Source organism: Dasypus novemcinctus, chromosome 18 (genome assembly GCF_030445035.2).
Source record: "Dasypus novemcinctus isolate mDasNov1 chromosome 18, mDasNov1.1.hap2, whole genome shotgun sequence".
NCBI lineage: Eukaryota > Metazoa > Chordata > Mammalia > Cingulata > Dasypodidae > Dasypus > Dasypus novemcinctus.
Window position 1 is genome coordinate 74287342 of NC_080690.1, and position 15981 is coordinate 74303322.

Genomic DNA, 15981 nt, shown 5'->3' on the forward strand with positions numbered 1-15981 from the left:
AAATAAAGACTATCATAAGAGGATTCTTTGAAAAATGATATTCCAATAAAAATGACAATTCAGAGGAAATGGACAAATTCCTAGAAACACATAAGCAGCCTATACTGATGAAAGAAGAAATTGATGATCTCAACAAAGCAATCACAAGTAAAGAGATAGAATCAGTCATTAAAAACCTTCCAACTAAGAAGAGCCCAGGGCCAGATGGCTTCACAGGTGAATTCTACAAAACATTCCAGAAAGAACTAACACCAATCCTGCTGAAACTATTCCAAAATATCAAACCAGAAGGAATATTGCCTAACTCCTTCTATGATGCCAACATTACCCTAGTACCAAAGCCAAACAAAGATACCACAAGAAAGGAAAACTACAGACCAATTTCTCTAATGAACCTAAACGCAAAAATACTTAACAAAATACTTGCTAATTGTATTCAACAACATATTAAATGAATTATACACCACAACCAAGTGGGATTCATCCCAGGTATGCAAGGATGGTTCAACATAAGAAAATCAATCAATGTAATACACCATATAAACAGATTGAAGAAAAAAATCGCACGATTATATCTATAGATGCAGAAAAAGCATTTGACAAAATACAGCACCCTTTCTTGATAAAAACACTCCAAAAGATCAGAATACAAGGAAATTTTTTGAACATGATAAAGAGTATATATGAAAAAACCCACAGCCAACATCTTTTACAATGCAGAAAACCTAAAATCCTTCCCTCTAAAGTCAGGAACAAGACAAGGATGCCCACTCTCTTCCCTTCTATTTAACATTGTCTTAGAAGTACTTGCTCGAGCACTGAGGCAAGAACCAGAATTAAAAGGCATTCGAATTGGAAAGGAAGAAGTCAAAATTTCATTATTGGCAGATGACATGCTCCTATACATAGAAAACCCTGAGAGATCTACAACAAAGCTTCTAGAACTCATAAATGAGTTTAGTAAGTCCCAGGTTATAAGATGAATGTGCACAAATCAGTACCATTTCTGTACACCAATAATGAGCAAGATCACGAGGAAATCAAGAAACAAATACCATTTACAATAGTAAATAAAAACATCAAATATTTAGGAATAAATTTAACTAAAGATGTAAAAAACTTATACAATGAGAACTACACAGCACTGTTCAATGAAATCAAAGAAGACCTAAATAAATGAAAGAATATTCCCTGTTCATGGATAGGAAGACTAAATATTATTAAGACGTCTATCCTACCAAAACTGATCTACACATTCAATGCAATCCCAATAAATATCAACACAGCATTCTTTAAGGAACTTGAAAAACTAACTATGAAATTTATTTGGAAAGGAAAGGGGCCCCAAATAGCCAAAGACATATTGAAAAAGAAAAATGAAATTGGAGGAATCACACTACCTGACTTCAAAACATACTACAAAGCTACAGTAGTGAAAACAGCATGGTATTAACATAAGGAGAGACACACAGACCAATGGAATTGAACTGAAAGTTCTGATATAGAACCTCATATATATAGCCATATAATATTCAATAAAGCCACCAAACCCTCTCAACTGGGAGAGAATGGCCTATTCAACAAATGGTGCCTGGAGAACTGGATATCCATATGTAGAAGAATGAAAGAGGATTACCATCTCACACCTTTTACAAAGATCAACTCTAGATGGATCAAAGACCTAAATATAAGAGCCAAGACCATAAAGACTTTGGAAAACAGTGTAGGGAAACATCTACAAGAACTTGTAATAGGAAATGGCTTCATAAACATCACACCAAAAGCACGAGCAGCAAAAGAACAAATAGGTAAATGGGACTTCCTCAAAATTAAAGCCTTCTGCACCTCAAAGGAGTTTGTCAAGAAAGTAAAAAGGGAGCCTACACAATGGGAGAAATTATTTGGCAAACATACATCCGATAAGAGACTTATAACTTGCATATATAAAGAACCCTATATCTTGAAAATAAAAAGATAAACAACCCATTTAAAAAATGGGAACAAGATTTAAACAGACATTTCTCCAAAGAAGAAATACAAATGGCTAAAACGCACATGAAGAAATGCTCCGAATCTTTAGCTATCAGGGAAATGCAAATCAAAACTACAATGAGATACCATCTTACTCCCATAAGATTGGCAGCTATGAAAAAACAGAAGAATACAAGTGCTAGAGAGGATGTGCAGATATGGGAACACTCATCCACTGCTGGTGGGAATGCAGAAGGATCCAACCATTCTGGAGGACAGTTTGTCGGTTTCTCAAAAAACTAACAATTCCACTGCTGGGTATATACCCAGCAGAACTCAAAACAAGGACACAAACAGATATATGCACACCAATGTTCATAGCAGCATTGTTCACTATCGCCAAAAGTTGGAATCAACCCAAATGCCCATCAACAGATGAGTGGAGCAATAAAATGTGGTATATACATACAATGGAATACTACTCGGCTTTAAGAGCAAATACACTACAAACACACGTGAGAACATGGATGAATCTTGAGAACCTTATGTTGAGTGAAGTAACCCAGGCATTGAAGGACAACTACTACATGACCTCAATGATATGAAATAAGTAAACCAAGCTGCCTCAGAGAGCTAGAGACTGGAAGATAGGCTTACAGGAAATCGGGGGGTAGAGGAAGGATATAAGCTGACATCTACATGGGGGAAATCTATGATAAGCTTGAGGTAAGTATGTGTACAAGGAAGGTATAAAATGGGGGCATAGGGTTACCTTTGGGAGAGACTTGGAGGTTTGACGGGGGCTAGGGATGGGTGGATGGGAAATATTGCCCAAGAAATTGGGGGGAGGGTGGGGCAACACCCGAACATAGGAGATTGTCAGGTGTTGGTTGAGAGTATAATGTTGAGAAAACCTTTTCAAAATATAACTAGCAAAGCTACCTGTTTAAGATACTCAAAGGGGATAATCTGATGTACGACAGACTCCTAGGGAATATGTGAATGCTCATTTTGCCTGAGTGGGTTATATCATTGGGTAGAGACCCATATAATGAGAGTGAAGGTATACCCACATCCTGGGGAGGACTAATGTCATCAAATAGAGGGAACTGTATCTCTCAAGAGAAATGATGGTTCCCAGGGCATTAGGGCAGTTGAGCAAGTCAAGCCCTCAACACTGTTACAAATATTTCTGAACATGGCTCCTCAAGAAATGAAGATTGACTGCCACTGTGGGCCCCAAGGGGAGGGGAATATAGATATTGAATAGATGGAACCAACGTAACTGTGAGAGCAATAGAAGTGTTTCACAAGTGTATGCAAGGATGGATATAAAACATGTAATATTACACCAAAAACATATAGGGACTGACAGATTAATAATGTAAATCATAATGTAAAACATAGGATAACTAAAAATTTAGAAAATTGTATAGCCTAAAGTATAAATCACAATGTAAATACAAATGTTACCTTGTTTGAAAGCTATTGTCTCAATATCTGTACATCAGTGTCAGTAAATATTGTATGAATATGTTAAAAGATTATTGCTGTGGAAGGGAAAAGGTTTTATATTGGATATGTGGGTGTACTGTATATTGTATATATGAATTACTGTGATCTATAGCTCTTGTGAAGAGAAGCTTAATAAGTAGGAAAAAAGAAAAGAAAAAGATAGGATGTAGAATTTTTCCAAATCAATATGTATTCTATATCTAACCTTTAAACTAATTGCTATATTCCATTTTACTATTAAGGGAACCTGGCATTATATTGGACTTCATTTTTCAGGAAGTTTTGGATCACAGAGTGGTTCAACAATGGCAGTGGAGGAATACTGGTATGGGATGTTATTGACAGGGGACATGTGGTTGACAGGGAGTTATACAGGGCATGTGTCCAGGGTGCATGGAAATGCTTGGATATACTCATAGTGGAAACAGTTAAAAACAACAGCTGGGGGGAGTGCTGGGTTCCTGGCCGGTGGGGGCTCTGTCGTGGCCCCTAGGGGAGCAGCAGCAGTCCCCTGGGTGCAATGACAAAGACCAGGAAGGAATGAGGGTCCAACAGTGAGCCCTTGATACTAATGACTATTCTTGTGAGCCTGTACACCTGAAATAAGAACAAGGCCTAGAGCAGCACTGTGCCTAAGAGTTCCCTCCTGACAGCCTCCATGTTAATCAAATGTGGCCAGTCTCAAGGCCAAACTCAGCATGTAAATGCACTGCCTTCCCCCCAGCGTGGAACATGACACCTGGGGATGAGCCTCCCTGGCGCCAAGGGATCACTACCAAGTACCAGCTGATGACAGAACTAGAAAATGACCTTGAAAAAAAGGTTCAATGCGGACCAGCAGAATATCCCTGTCTACATATAATAACAGGAGTTAAAAATGCTTTTTTACCTAAATTAAGGGGGAAATGGAAAGGACAAATGAGTTTATATGGCTATGAGTCTCTACAAAAGAGTCTGGAGGTTGTCAGAAGGATTGCCCTTATGCACACCTGAGCAGAGTCTCAGAGACAGATAAAGTAGATACAACCCCAGGTATTGGTTATTCTGAGGACTACCTAGACCCACAAGTTTTATGGTCATGGCAGATTGCATTCACTGCCATGTCAGTTGACCCTTCTTTGGAGTTGGTGTCTCTGCGTGATGGAGCTGGACTCAGATGTGATCTCTTTTCACAAGCCTTCCCTGTTACTTTACAGGAATTGTAGTTGGTGCTGGGGTTTAAGATATATCTGGGGGATCTGAATCTCTAGACTGACAATATGATAGCCAGGCCCTGAGCCTCAACAGACTTCAGCTCCTGCACTCTGGTTTATGGGACTTACCCCACTCAGCTAACATGGAGTTGAAGAATGTCAACCACCACACCATGGAGCCTAGAGTGCCTACAACTGAAAGGAGGATTGCATCCAGTATCCATGTGGAATCTAAGCTCCCTCTTGACATAGATGTGGAATGGACACAATGAATCCAAGGTCCACAGAGAAAATGTGGCATTGGTGTGGAAAAAGTGGCCATGGTGGTGGCTGCTGGGTGCGGGGAATGGGAGGAAGAGATGAGATATGGAGGCATTTTGGGGACTTGGATTTGTGCTGGGTGGTGCTGCAGGGACAATTATTGGACATTGTAGATCCTCCCATGGCCCACTGGATGGAATGTGGGGGAGTATGGGCTATGATGTGGACCATTGACCATGAGGTGCAGCGATGCCCAGGGATGTATGCACCAAATGCAATGGATGTATCATGATGATGGCGGAGAGTGTTGCTGTGGGGGGAGTGGTGGGGTGGGGGCAGTGGGGGTGAATGGGGACCTCATATTTTTTGAATGTAATATTTTTAAAAAATGAATTAAAAAACAATATTAAATATTCTGGAACACATACACAAAAAAAGAAAATCAATCAATGTAATATACCACATAAGCAGAACAAAATTTAAAAATCATATGATCATCTCTATAGACCCAGAAAAAAATTCAACAGAATACAGCACGCTTTCCTGATAAAAGCACTGCAAAAGATAGGAATGAAGGAAATTTTCTGAACATGATAACCCACAGTTAACATCATATACAATGGTGAAATATTAAAAGCTTTCCCAGTAAGATCGAGAACAAGACAACGATGCTCACTATCACTGCTCCTGTTTAACATTGTGATAGAAGTACTTGCTTGAGCACTGAGGCAAGGAAAAGATATAAAAAGCATTCAAATTAGAAAGGAAGAAGTCAAAATTTCACTATTTGCAGGCCACATAATCCTATATACAGAAAGCCCTGTGGAATCTACAACAAAGCACCTAGAACTTATGAGTTCAGTAATGTTGCAGGTTATAAGGTCAATGTGTAAAAATCGGTAACATTTCTGTACATCAATAATGAGCAATCTGAGGAAGAAATCAAGAAAAAAATACCTTTTATAATAGTAACTTAAAAAATCAAATACCTCAATAAATTTAACTAAAGATGTAAATGACATATACACAGAAAACTACACAACACTTAAAGGAAATCAAAGAAGATTTAAATAAATGGAAAAGTATTCCCTGTTCATGGGTAGGAAGATTAAATATCTTTAACATGTCTATCCTACCCAAGCTAATCTACAGACTTAATGCAATTCCAATAAAAATCAACACAGCATTTTTTACTGAATTGGAAAAACTAACTATGAAATTTATTTGGAATTGTGTTTGCCACCTCTCGCCAGCGCCGATGCCGCCTCTCACTCAACATTCAGCCCGAGGGGAAGGGGCAGTGAGGTCTCCACACCATGGCTCATACCAAGCAGACTGCCCGCAAGTCGACCGGTGGGAAAGCCCCCCGGAAGAAGCTGGCCACCAAAGCCTCGCGCAATAGCGCGCCCTCTACCGGAGGGGTGAAGAAACTGCATCATTACAGACCTGGTACTGTGGCACTCTGAAATTAGATGTTATCAGAAGTCCACTGAACTTCTGATTCACGAACTTCCCTTCCAACGTCTGGTGCAAGAAATTGCTCAGGACTTCAAGACAGATCTGCACTTCCAGAGTGCAGCTATTGGTGCTTTGCAGGAGGCAAGTGAGGCCTATCTGGTTGGCCTTTTTGAAGGCACCAACTGTGTGCTATCCATGCCAAAAGTGTAACAATTATGCCAAAAGACATCCAGCTAGCATGCCGCATACGTGGAGAGCGTGCTTAAGAATCACTATGGTGGGAAACATGTCATTCTCAAAAAAAAAAAAAAAAAAAAAAAAATTTTTTTTTCCCTCTTCTTCCTGTTATTGGTAGTTCTGAACGTTAGATATTTTTCTTCCATGGGGTCAAAAGGAACCTAAGTATATGATTGTGAATGGAAAAATAGGGGACAGAAATCAGGTATTGGCAGTTATTCCATTTTCATTTGTGTGTGACTTTTTAATGTAAATGCGGGGACATAAAGCATTAATGCAAGTCAAAATGTTTCAGTGAACAAGTTTCAACAGTTCAACTTTATAACAATTATAAATAAACCTGTTAAATTTTTCTGGACAATGCCAGCATTTGGATTTGTTTAAAACAAGTAAATTTCTTGTTGATGGCAACTAAATGGTGTTGGTAGCATTTTTATCATACAGTAGATTCCATCCTTTCACTATACTTTTCTAACGGATTTGTCCAACAATGCAAGTACATGTTTTTAATGTTGTCTGTCTTCTGTGCTGTTCCTGTAAGTTTGCTATTAAAATATATTAAACTACAAAAAAAAAATTTATTTGGAAGGGCAAGAGGCCCCAAATACCCAAAGACATATGGAAAAAGAAGAATGTAATTGAATCACACTACCTGACTTCAAAACATACTAAGAAGTTACAGTGGTCAAAACTGCATGGTATTGGCACAAGGATAGACATATTGACCAATGGAACTGAATTGAGTGTTATGACATAGATCCTTGCATATATAGTAATCTGATATTTTACAAGGTCACCAAGCCCACTCAACTGGGAGAGAATGGCTTCTTCAACAAATGGTACTTGGAGAACTGGATATCCACATCCAAAAGAATGAGAGAGGAACACCATCTCACACCTTTACAAAATCAACTCAAGGGTGGCAGACTTGGCCCAGGGGTTAGGGCATCCATCTACCACATGGGAGGTCTGCAGTTCAAACCCTGGGCCTCCTTGACTCATGTGGAGCTGGCCCATGCGTAGTGCTGATGCACGCAAGGAGTGCTGTGCCACGCTGGGGTGTCCCCCACGTAGGGAAGCCCCACATGCAAGGAGTGTGCCCCATATGGAGAGCCGCTCAGCATCAAAGAAAGTGCAGCCACGGGAAGCGGACTTGACCCAGTGGTTGGGGCATCCATCTACCACATGGGAGGTCTGCGGTTCAAACCCCGGGCCTCCTTGACCAGTGTGGAGCTGGCCCATGCACAGTGCTGATGTGTGCAAGGAGTGCCGTGCCATGCAGGGGTGCCCCCATGTAGGGGAGCCCCACACACAAGGAGTGCACCCTGTAAGGAGAGCCACCCAGTGTGAACGAAAGTGAGCCTGCCCAGGAATGGCGCCACACACACAGAGAGCTGACACAACAAGATGATGCAATAAAAAGAAGAAGATGCAGCAAATAGACACAGAGAACAGACAACGCAGGGGGGGGGGATGGATAAATAAATAAATAAATAAATCTTAAAAAAAAAAAAAGAAAGAAAGTGCATCCTGCTCAGGAATGGTGCCACACACACGGAGAGCTGACACAACAAGATGACACAACAAAAAGAAACACTGATTCCTGTGCTGCTGACAACAACAGAAGCAGACAAAGAAGAAGACGCAGCAAATAGACACAGAGAACAGACAGCCGGGGGTGGGTGGGGAGAGAAATGAATAAATAAATCTTTTTTAAAAAATCAATTCAAGATGGATCAAAGATTTAAATATAAGAGCCAAGACCATAAAGACCTTCGAAAATAATGTAGGGAAGCATCTACAGAAACTTGTAATAGGAAATGGTTTCATGAACTTCACACCCAAAGCATGAACAGCACACACACACACACACAAAGATAAATTGGACCTCCTCAAAATTAAACCTTTTGCATCTCAAAGGAGTTTGTCAAGAAAGTGAAAAGACAGCCTACCTAATGGGAGAAAATATTTGGTAACCATGTATCTGATGGAAGCCTAATATATAGCATATATAAAGAAATCCTATATCTCGAAAATAAAAAGACAGACAACACATTTAAAAAATGGTCAAGTGATTTGAACAGACACTCCTCCAAGGAAGAAATACAAATGGCTAAAAAGCACATTAAAAGATGGTCAACATCAGCTATTAGGGAAAATGCAAATCAAAACTACAATGAGATACCATCTTATGCCCATTAGACTGGTGGCCATTTAAAAAAAAAAAGGGGGGGGGACTACCAGTGTTGGAGAGGATGTGGAGGAATGGGACTCTCATCCACTGCTGGTGGGAAAGTAGAATGGCCCAGCTATTGTGGAGGACAGTTTGGTGGTTCCTCAAAAAACTAACTATGGATATTCCAAATGACCCAGCTATTCCAATGCTGGGTATATACCCAGAAGAATCGAAAGCAAGGATACAAACAGATATATGCACACCAATGTTCATAGTGGCATTTTCACTATTGGCAAAAGTTGGAATCAACCCAAATGCAATCAACAGATGAATGGATAAACAAAATGTGATATACACATACAATGGAATATTACTCAGCTGTAAGAAGGAATACAGTACTAACACATGGGATAACATGGATGAATCTTTTTTTAATTCATTTTTTTAAAATATTACATTCACCCCCACTGCCCCCACCCCACCACTCCCCCCACAGCCACACTCTCCCCCATCATCATGACACATTAATTGCATTTGGTGAGTACATCTCTGGGCATCTCTGCACCTCATGTTCAATGGTCCACATCATAGCCCATACTCTCCCACGTTCCAACATGGATGAATCTTGAGGACCTTATGTTGAGTGAAGCAAGCCAAGCATTGAGAGACAAATACTACATGATCTCTCTGATGTGAATTAAGCAAATCAAACCAACTCAGGCAGCTAGGCTGAAAGATAGGTTTACAGGAAACAAAAAGGGAGAAGGTTTGAGCCAACATCCACATGGGCAAAATCTATGATAAGGTGGAAGTGAGCAGTTGTGCAGTGAAGGGATATGATAGGGGTATAGGGATATTATTGGGTTGGGCAGTGCAAGTTTGACAGGGGGCTAGGGTGGGGAGGATGGGTTGGCTGGTCCATGGAACTTGGGGGAGGATTGGGGGAGGAAGCAGGTGAACAATTGGGACTGGCAAGTACATGGTTGATACTACAATGTTGAGAAAACTCTTTTGGCAATATGGCAAGGAAGGGTTACTCTTTAAGATGTTGGATGTGGGGGGCATTTGAGATGAGTGCAGCTGGGGCAGCCTTCTAGAAAATGTTCAGGTGATCCTTTTGTCATAGTGTGTTGTATCAGTGGGGGGAGACCCACATAAGGAGTGGGAAAGAGTTGGAATCCCATACTGCAGAGACCCGATGTGTTCTCAGGCAGAGGAGAGGATGTCTCTCTGGAGCATGGGTGGTTCCTAATAGGGGAGGACAGACAAGTGTGTCAAGCTCTCAGCATTGTTGCAAGTATCTTTGAATCTTTTCCTTCAAGGAGTGAAGTCTGGTGGTCGCTGTGGGCCCCAAGGGGATGGGGATGGAGGAATAGAATAGATGGAAGAGGAGGTAGTTAGGGGGGGAATGGAATTGTTCTGCATGGTATTGCAGTGATGGATACAGGCCATGTTAAATTTCATTAAAAATTTATAAAAGTGTATGGTCTAAAATGTAAACCATAATTTAAACTTCTGACCAGAGTTACTACCTATGTTTCAATATTTGTATATCAGTTGAAACAAATGTACTATCCACATGCAAAAAGGTCATTGATAGGGAAGGGGGGAAAGGGACAGGGACTTGGGTAATATGGGAATCCCCTATATTCTGTATGTGACTTTACTGTGACCTAAAACTTCTTTGAAGACATAATGAAGAAAAAGTAAGACACTAAGGAAGAAATGGAGGAAATTTCCACTGTACATACAGGACAACTGTTATTACTGTGATGAAGGCAATTGGCAAAAAAAAATTTTTAATATTTTTCATTTTTTAATACCCCAATTTTTAACTTTATTTTAGTTTTCATTTTTCTAAATTATCATGTATTTTATTTCTTATGTTTAAACCTATCATTACTATCCCATTTTTCTATTAATTGGTTTTGGCAATATTCTTGGCTTCCTTTTTTAAGGAAATTTTGGATCACAGAAAAGTTACAACTATTTGGTGTAGGGTGTCAGTGATGGGAGATCATGGAAGGAAGTTCACCTGGGCATACATACAAGGAATATAAATATGTTGAATTGTTCATGAGGCATGACCACAGTGGGTAGAGATTCACACAACAACCAAAAGAATACTGAATTCCTATCCTGGGGAGCTCTACCACAATCTCTAATGTAACAGCATCAATCCCCCAAGTACAGGGGCAGTGACTAGTGAAGAGGGTGGTCCATTGATGGTCCCTTGATATTAATGACTATGCTTATGAGCCTTCACTCTTGAAATTGCAACTTATCCTAGTGTTGTAGGGTGCCTAAGAGTTACCTCCTCAGAGTCTCCGTGTTGCTCAAATGTGGCTACTCTCTAAGCCAAACTCAGCTTATAAATACATTATCTTTCCCTCAGCATGGGATATGACTTCTAGGGATGAGCCTTTCTGGCAACAAGGGGTTACTACCCAGCATCAGCTGGTGATGCAACTGGAAAAAGACCTTGAATAAAAAGGGGAAATGGTAAAAACAAATGAGTTTATATGGCTAAGAGACTTCAAAATGAGCTGGTAGTTCATCAGATAGGTTGCACTTATGCACATCTCAGCCAAAGTAGATACTACCCCCAAATAGTGGTTCTCCTGAGACTCTGGAGACTCCCAGGTCCTATGGTCATGGCAGATAGCTCCAGAGTTTGGTGCCTTGCCAATGGGCCCTACTTTGGAATTTGTGCACCCAAGTGTGACAGAGTTAGACTCAGATATGACTTCTCTTCACAATCTTCTTCTGTCCCCTTTATTTGAACCTGTTGTTAGTGCTGGAGTTGATAGGTGTATGTCCAAGAGACTTGAATCTCTGGGCTGTCCATGTGCCAACTGAGCCCTGAGCTTCAGCATAGTTGCAAAACCTACTCTCCAGTTCATTGGACTCAGCCAGGACAATCAAGGGAACTGATCAATCAAGGAACCAATCAAGGGACACCAAGGAACCAAGAGAGTCTGCAACTGCAAGCAAGAGTCCCATCCATCAGTCATATGGGATTGAAGCCCCCTCTCAATTGGAGTTGGAGTGGGCATCACCATGCCAGAATCCTCAGTATTGGGGAATAAATTATGGACTACAGTGGATTTACTGGTATTCTACTATAGACTTACTATGACTCTAGCAATGGAAGAAATTATATCATTGATGTGGAGACATTGGCCACTGGAGTTGCTGAAGGCAGGGAGAGGGAAAAAGAGTTGCAATATGGGGGCTTTTTGGGCCTTGAAATTATCCTGAATGGCATTGCAAAGACAGATATAGGACATTATATATCCTGCCCTCACCTACAGAATGGAGAGGGAGAGTGTAAACTACAATGTAAGCTCTAATCCATGCTATGTGGTAATGCTCCAAAATGTGTTCATCAATTGCAACGAATGTACCACACTAATGTACCTCACTAATGAGAGAAGTTGTTAATGTGGGGAAAGTGAGAAGTGTGGGGGGTAGGGTATATGGGCATCCCTTATATTTTTTATGTAACATTTTATGTAATCTAAGTACCTCTTAAAAATAAATAAAAAATATAATGTTAAAAAAACCTATGGGATGCAGCAAAAGCAGTGTTGAGAAGGAAATTTATAGACATAATATCTATATTTAAAAAGAAGAAAACTAAAATCAAAGACCCAATTTCACACCTGGAGGAACTGAAAAAGAACAAAAAACTAATCCCAAAGCAAGTAGAAAGAAGGAAATAGCAAAGATTAGAGCAGAGCTAAATGAAATTGAGAATTTAAAAACACTAGAAAATTTTAATGAGGCAAAAGATGGTTCCTTGAGAAGATTAATAAAATTGACAAACCCTTAGCTAGACTAAAAAAGAAAAAATGAGAGAAGATGCAAATACATTTTTTTAAAAAGGCTTATGTATTTACTTTATTTCTCTCCCCTTCCCCCCCCCATCCCAGTTGCCTGTTCTCTGTGTCTGTTTGCTGTGTCTTCTTCTTTGCCTGCTTTTGTTGTTGTCAGTGGCATGGGAATTTGTGTTTCTTTGTTGCATCATCTTGTTGTGTCAGCTCTCTGTGTGTGCAGCACCATTCCTGGGCAGGCTGCACTTTCTTTCATGCTGGGCAGCTCTCCTTACGGGGCACACTCCTTGCATGTGGGGCTCCCCTACGTGGGGGACACCTCTGCATGGCATGACACTCCTTGTGTGCATCAGCACTGCATGTGGGCCAGCTCCACATGGGTCAAGGAGGTCCGGGGTTTGAACCACAGACCTCCCATGTGGTTGACAGATGCCCTAACCACTGGACCAAGTCCACTTCCTGCAAATACATTTTTTAAAAATGAGGGAGGGGATATCACCTTCAATCTCAGAGAAATAAAGAGTATCACAACAGGATACTTTCAAAAACTGTATGCCAACAAGATGGATAACTTAGATGAAGTGGACAAATTTCTAGAAATGCACAAGCAGCCTACATTGATGAAAGAAGAAATTGATTAACTCAACAGACAAATCACAAGTAATGAGATTGGATTAGTCATCAAAAACCTCCCAACTAAGAAGAGCCAATTGACTTCACAGTTCAATTCTACCAATATTCCAGAAAGAATTAACACCAATCCTGCTTAAAAGCTTCCAAAAAAACAGAAGTGGAGGGAACATTGCCCAATTCATTCTATGCAACCAACATCGCCCTAATACCAAAGCCACATAAAGATGCCACAAAAAAAAACTAGAGGCCAATCTCTTTAATGAAACTAGATGCTATAATCCTCAACAAAATACTTGCTAATCATATTCAACAAAACATCAAATGAATTATACAGCATGACCAAGTGGGTTTCATCCAGGGTATTCAAGGATGGTTCAACATAAGAAAATCAATCAATGTAATAAACCACCTTAACAGAACAAAAGGGAAAAAAATCACATGATCTTCTCTGTTGATACAAAAAAAAAAAGCATTTGACAAAATACAGCATACTTTCTAGATAAAAAGACTTGAAAAGATAGGAAGAGAAGGAAACTTTCTCAACATGATAAAGGGTATATATGAAAAACCCACAGTCAACATCATATTCAAAGGTGAAATGCTAAAGGCTTTCCTTTTAAGATCTGAAACAAGAAAGGTTGTATGCTCTTACTGCTCTTATTTAACATTGTGCTAGAAATACTTGCTCAAGCACTTAGGCAAGAAAATGATGTAAAAGACATCCAAATTGGAAAGGAAGAAGTAAAAATTTCACTACTTGCAGATAACATGATCCTATACATAGAAAGTCCTGGGAAATCTACAAGAAAGCTTCTAGAGCTGATAAATGAGTTCAGTAAAGTGGCAGCATGTAAGACCAATGTGCAAAAGTCAGTAACATTTCTGTATATCAATAATGAACAATCTGAGGAGGAAATCAAGAAAAAAATTCATTTACAATAGCAACTAAAAGAATCAAATACTTTGGAATAAACTTAATTAAAGATGTAAAGAACTTGTACACAATACTATTAATCAAAGAAGAACTAAATGAATGGAAGACTATTCCATGTTCATGGAGTATAAGACTAAACATCTTTAATATGTCTGTCCTACACAAAATGATTTACAGATTTAATGAAATCCCAATTTAAAAACTACAATGGTATTTTTTACTGAATTAGAAAAACTAATTATGACATTTATTTGGAAGGGAAAGGGGCCCTATATAGCCAAAAGAGAACATTGAAAAAGAAAAATGAAATTTTTCTTTGAAAAAATTTTCAATTTTCATTGAAAAAGAAAAATGAAATCATGCCACCTGACTTTAAAGCATACTACAAAGCTACAGTGGTCAAAACTGCAGGTATTGACACAAGAATAGACATAATGACCAGTGGAACTGAACTGAGAGTTCTGATATAGATCCTTACATATATGATCAACTGATATTTGACAAGGCCACCAAGCCTGCTCACCTGGGACCGAATGGCCTCTTCAACAAATAGTACTTAGAGAACTGAATATACATATCCAAAAGAATGAGAGGATCATTATCTCATATCATATAAAAAATTAACTCAAGATGGATCAAAGATTTAAAGACCGTAAAGTGCTGAGACCAGCTCAACAATAGGTTTGCACAAAGGGCCCAGTGGTTAGGGCATCGGTCTACCACATGGGAGGTCCACGGTTCAAGCCCCAGGCCTCCTTGACCTGTGTGGAGCTGGCCCATGCACAGTGCTGATGCGCGCAAGGAGTGCCGTGCCACGCAGGGGTGTCCCCCGCGTAGGGGAGCCCCACGCGCAAGGAGTGCACCCATAGGGAGAGCCGACCAGCACGAAGGAGGGAGCAGCCTGCCGAGGAATGGCGCCGCCCACACTTCCCGTGCCGCTGACGACAACAGAAGCGGACAAAGAAACAAGACGCAGCAAAAAGACACAGAAAAACAAAGGGAAGACAGTACAGAACTGAAGAAATAAAAGGACAGAAAGAAAGACACAAGAGAGAAAATAAAGATGGGACCAGGGGACTCAACAGCTTCTGGAACTGAGAGCCTCGACCCTAGTTTCCACATCATATTCATTAGAAATTACAAAGCAGTAGTTATCTATGTTTATTTTCAAGGCTGCTTGTTATTAAATCTGTAGCACCAGCAATGCTAGGGAGCAGACCATAACAAAGTTCAAACATCTCCACATGCAAACAATTTTCGTGCTGACCAGACAGTGTTCTGTGTAGTCAAGGCTGGTTTTCCTAAGCCCACACTTCTTACATGAATTATGGAAATGTTTCAACTTCAAGCCAGGTTCTCACATTCAAATTCAAGCTATTTTCCCACAGTACAGTTCCTAGAAGATAATGTAGGGAAGCATTTACAAGATCTTTTAGTAGGAAATGTTTTCATAAACTTTACACCCACAGCACAAGCAATGAAAAATAGAACAGATAAATGGGACTTCCTCAAAATTAAAACCTTTAGCACCTCAAGGGAGTTTGTCAAAGTGAAAAGGCAGCCTATCCAATGGGAGAAAATGTTTAATAAACATATATCTGATAGGGACCTAATATCCAGCAGTATAAAGAAATTCTACACCTCAAAAATAAAAAAACAAACAACCCATTTTAAAAATGGGCAATGATTTGAAAAGACTCTTCTCCAAAGAAGAAATACAAATGACTAGAAAGCACATGAATAAATGCTCAACATCTGTGGGCAAGC

At 39.8% G+C, this 15981-nt stretch overlaps 1 pseudogene; it reads left to right on the top strand.

Annotated features, from left to right (window-relative positions):
* Positions 1 to 5514: 5514 nt before the first annotated feature.
* Positions 5515 to 6996, top strand: LOC101444064 (histone H3.3A-like; annotated as a pseudogene).
* Positions 6997 to 15981: the final 8985 nt, after the last annotated feature.